The following is a 5,203-nucleotide window of genomic DNA, read 5'->3' as shown; positions in this document are numbered from 1 at the left end:
CGCCGTCATCACGTTAATTACTGCCTGCAATTAACGCGGGGACCCGGAGGCGATCACCCAGCGCCAGCCCCGCAGCCCATAAAGCATTTACTGCACAGCCGGGAGCGGCTCCTGCTCTGTCCCTGTGTCCCATGTCCCCATTGGTGTCCCCACACATGTCCCTGTGTCCCTGTCCCCTCATCCACATGTGCAACCTTGTACACGAACTTTGCAATGTCAAAAATAACAGCCCTAAACAAAACAAAAACCCTCCTGAACGTTTGACCGAAAATTTGAGTAAAAATTTAGAAGCCCCAACTCCAAACCAAAAAACTGTTATACGAATGTCTTACATCATTACTGAACATACTCCCTTAAAACAAAACAACAGCACCCTACAAAGAGTTTCCATACAACAAAATAACAACCCTCCATGCCAAGCACGCACAGCACCACAAACACCATTTTATAACCATCAAAACTACCAACTTCCCACTACAGCACCCCCTCTAACCACTTCTGTTATTACAAAGAAAAAGAAATACAAAAACTTCTATACAGAAACACAAACAAAAAACCCAAATCTACAGCAAACAACTCACACATGTCCCCATGTCCCCATATGTGTCCTCATGGGCCTGTGTCCCCATACTTGTTCCCTCACATCCCCTTGTTCCCACACATATCCCCATGTCCCTGTGTCCCTATACATGTCCCGATGTCCCCACATGTGTCCCTCCCTCCGTCCCTCGGGCTGGGTTTGGAGCAAGGACAGGGACTTCCAGGTCCCACTCCTGTGTCCCCGCAGGCCACCGGGCGGGTGGCTTTGGGCACCCGGGAACGAGAACGGCCGAGGTCACCCTGGCAACAGAGGCCAGTGAAGATGACATTTTCCCAATCAATCGCCCTGTGCAATTAGCGGGCACCCCCCCTCCCTTCCAGTGTAATTAAGTGAGCGCCGGGAGGCCGGGGCGGAGGGTGTCCCTGGGGCGCCGCGGTGGCTGTCCTGGTGTGTCCCCTCCCCAGGCACCGCGGGGTTTGTCCCCGTGTGTCCCCTCCCCAGGCACCGCGGGGTTTGTCCCCGTGTGTCCCCTCCCCAGGCACAGCAGGGTTTGTCCCCGTGTGTCCCCTCCCCTGGCACTTCGGGGTTTGTCCCCGTGTGTCCCCTCCCCAGGCCCCGCGGGGTTTGTCCCCGTGTGTCCCCCCCCGGGAGCTGCCCCTGCGCAGTCCCTGCGCTCCCAGGGAAGGGTTAAACCTCCGGGCCAGGCTTTCCGCTCTCCTCGGGCACCGAGCGGCTCCAGGTGCCCCGTTCCGAGCGGCCCCGTTTGTTCGGAAATACTAATGCTAATACTAATACTAATGCTAATACTAATACTAAATACTAATACTAATACTAATTTAGGAGCGTTTCCCTGCGGGACAGGGGTTGTTCCCCAGCCTGAGGGCAGCCCCAGGAGCATCCCCCGACCTCCAGCCGCCACCTCCTGGGCTCCCATTCGTGTCCCAAACTGCCCGAAGGTGGTGCCCGGAGTGAGAGATGCCCTCAGCACGCAGAACCTGCTTCCAACGCCCAAAACCTCCCCTCACTCCCTTCCCAAAACCTGCACCACAGCGGCTGCTGCCCTCCTTCCTGCTCCTCCACGCTCCTCTTCCTCTTCCTCTGTCCCCAGCCACCCCACAGCCACCCCAGCCAGGGGACAGCTCCAGGGGGGACAGGGCTGGTCGCTGTGCTGACCCTGTTTCTTGCCCACCACCAGCCCCTGCTCCCCAGGGTGGGCAGTTCTCCTCTCCCTGGTGGCTGGAGGCTGCAGAAGGACCCCGGTCCCTGAGGTGACACAGGTGTCACTCAGCAACAGGGACCCCAGTGCCTGGGGAGCCCCCCAGCCGCCCTGCCCTGCACTTTGGGCACAGGGCCACCCCTGTGGGAGCACGGGCACCCCGCGCTGGCACCCGGGAGAGCCCAGGGCACAGAGCAGTGGCCGAGGTGCCCGGGCTCAGCACCACGGCCAAGGACCAGCCCTGCGCCCAGCCGAGAGAAGTCTGGAGTGAGGAGGAGAGCAGAGCCAGCCCTGAGGGGCTGCCCTGAGGTCCTTGTCCCCACGGGCTGTGGCAGAGGGGTGTCACTCACTGATGTCACCAGTGAGGAGCTGTCCTGCCTGCGCACACAGCCATGGGACACGGGAGGGACTCACCCCTGCCTGGGCCCAGCACTCCCCGTGCTGGAGGGGCTGGACAAAATGTGCTGAAAATCTCTTTAACGAGAGGATCGATGAGATGGTCACCTCTGAGCTGTGCCAGGTGGCTCAGGGGCAGGGAGTGACGCACAGACACCAGTGGATGTCCCTTGCTGGGGGAGATGCTGCAGGACAAGTTTGAGGAGGACTTTGGGATGCTTGAGTGCGTCTTGGACTTGATGATCTTGAAGGTCTCTTCCACCCCAGTGATTCTGGGAGTCTGTGATTCTATTCTGTGAAATCTGTGATTCTGTGAGTCTGTGAATTCTCTGATTCTATGATTCTGTGATTCTGTGGCAAGGCAGGCCCTGTTGCCAATCCTGGAGCCCTGCAGCCAGGGCTGGGTGTGCTGAGTGCTCGCTCTCAGCTGAAGGAGGGATGTGCAATGACCCTGAGCATCCCACGGGCCCCGGGCTGCCCAGAACCTCCTCCCCTGTGAGGGGGCAGCTTTGGGACCAAAGCTGCTTTGATTCAGGTTTGGGATATCCCTCCATCCTTGGGAAGGAAAGGGTGGGGGCAGGGGGCAGGGAAAGCCAGGCAAGGCCCTCCTCCAGGGCTGGGACTCACAGGGCTGTCAGGGACCCTGTGGGGCCCTGGAGCTCTCAGGACCAGACCAGCAGCACCAATTCACTGGCAGAGCTCAGACTGGGGACAGAGGTGACTTCCATGGGTATGGACACAGCGTGGAATCAGAGCTGCCCCCCTGTGAGGGGGACAAAGTGGGAGGATTTGTGACCCACCAGCACCTCTGAGCTCACCCCTCTCCTCTTGCTGGGGTGGAAATGGAGCCTTTTCCCCAGCAAGCTGCTCCCTTTCATCTCCTGGGTTTCAGCTGATCCCAGAGGGTTTTGGGAAGAGGAAGGAATGGGGTTCTGGGGTTCTCTCTGCTCCTTTGCTTCCCCCAGTTCAGCTGCAGCATCCGAGCACCAAGGTGGGAATGGGCAGTGCCAAGCCCTGGAGCCACACTCAGAGCCAGAGGCAAAGCCACCCAAAAGGGGCAAAGGCTTCAGAGAGCAAGAAAATCCCTTCTGCTGGTGATGCCCAACTCTGGCAGTGCCCTGGGAGAAAAGATCTTCCAGGGAAAAACATGAGAGATGGACACTTGAGACAGATCCTGAGCATGCTTTGGTGTCATGGAACCCCAGAGTGGTTTGGGTTGGGAAGGGACTTAAAGCCCACCCAGTGCCACCCCTGCCACGGCAGGGACACCTTGCACTGTCCCAGGCTGCTCCAAGCCCTGTCCAGCCTGGCTTTGTGTCCTCCTGTCCCTCCACGTGCCTGGGGCTGGGTGAGTGCTGCTCCCTTGGGACAAGGGCTCTTATAACCCTGCAAATCCTGCCTGCCTCCACCCTCGCCCTGGAGGAGGCTCGAAGGATCCCTGTCACACCCCAGACCCCAAAAGAGAGAGAGGAAAAAAAAAAAAAAAAAAAAAAAAAGGAGAAAAAGAAGCAAAATGTTTTTTCACTGCAGGGGTTCCCTGGTGTCACCTCGGGCCATCAGGTGAGCTGCAAGGAGGGGGAGCAAAGGGACCCTCGGGGATGGGGAGGTCACTGCCGGAGCAGGCAGTGCCACAAAAGCCACCGGAGGTGGCTGAGAACGCGAGCCAGGCGTGACTTTCGCAGCCTCCGGAGCAGCCGCTGCCATCGCCGAGCCATCAGCCGCGCGTTAAATAAAACACATTGCCTGTGAGGTCATCTAATGGCCCATTATTTTTTTATTTGAACTTTTTACCTTCACCTCTTCCTCCGTGCTGAATCAGCTCCTTGGCTTGGCACTTTCATTCCTGCCCCATTTGGGAGATTGATTGGGGCTCGGGGGGAGCCTGGCAGGGCTGGGGATGAGGCTCGGGATGGGGCAGGAGGAGCCGGGATGTGCCCGGGCACCCTCGGGATGCGGGGTTTGCACAGAGCCGGGGTCCGGCCGCTGCCCCCCGGCCCCGTTCGGTCCAGAGCGTTGGCATCGGGTTCTGTCCAAAAGGAGTGGCACCGATTTCATCCCTTTTCCTCGGGCTCTTCCCGGCGGGAGTGATGTCCCGCAGGGGCAGGGAGCAGCGGGAGCCGCGGGAGGCCGGGCTGGGCTGCAGAGCCGGCCGGGGGCACTCACAGGAGTGACTCACAGAACCAGAGCACACAGCCTCAAGCTGCACCAAGGGTCGCAGGCTGGATATCAGGAAAAAGTTTTTTACAGAAAAGGTGATACAGTTCTCCAATGGCTGCCCAGGGAAGTGCTGCAGTCACCATCCCTGGGTGTGTTTAACAAAGCCTGGATGTGGCACTGGGTGCCAGGGTTTAGTTGAGGTGTTGGGGCTGGGCTGGACTCGATGAGCTCGAAGGTCTCTTCCAACCCAGCCCAGAGGCTGTGATTCTGGGATTCTGTGAAGAGCGGCTGTGAATTGAAGGGGTCGAGGAGTCACGGAATGGTTTGGATTGGGCAGCAGCCAGGTTCCAAAAGGGCAGAGGGGGGATAGGATGGGACCCCTTGGGACTGGGTCACTCTCCTCTCAGCCCATGCCTGGGGGGCACCTGTATCACCCTGTGCCAGAGTGGTGGGGGGGAACACACCTGAGGGGCCACACTGGGACCCCACAGGGCCACCCCCAGTCCCAAGCAGCAGAATGGGGTCTTGTCCCTGCTGCTGTCACAAAATCATGGAATGGTTGGGGTTGGAAGGGACCTTAAAGCCCACCCAGTGCCGCTCCTGCAGGGACACCTTCCACTGTCCCAGGCTGCTCCAAGCCCCCTCCCTCTCACCCATAACACCCCAAGTCCTTCTCCCCAGGGCTGCTCTCCATGAGTTCATTCCCCAGCCTGTGCTCAGGGCTGGGATGCCCAGACCCACGTGCAGGACCTTGGACCTGCTGAACCCACTTCTCCATCTTGGGAAGGATCTCCTGAGAAGCCTGTCCAGCCCCTCCCAGCTGCAGGATGGCTCCAGCACCCCCCCTCCACAACCATCTGCAGGCAGAACAGTCCCAGACTCAGGAATGTGCA

This window comes from Pyrgilauda ruficollis, unplaced genomic scaffold (genome assembly GCF_017590135.1).
Source record: "Pyrgilauda ruficollis isolate IOZ18807 unplaced genomic scaffold, ASM1759013v1 scaffold200, whole genome shotgun sequence".
Lineage (NCBI taxonomy): Eukaryota > Metazoa > Chordata > Aves > Passeriformes > Passeridae > Pyrgilauda > Pyrgilauda ruficollis.
The sequence above is the reverse complement of the archived record's forward strand: the minus strand, read 5'-3'. Positions refer to the sequence as shown.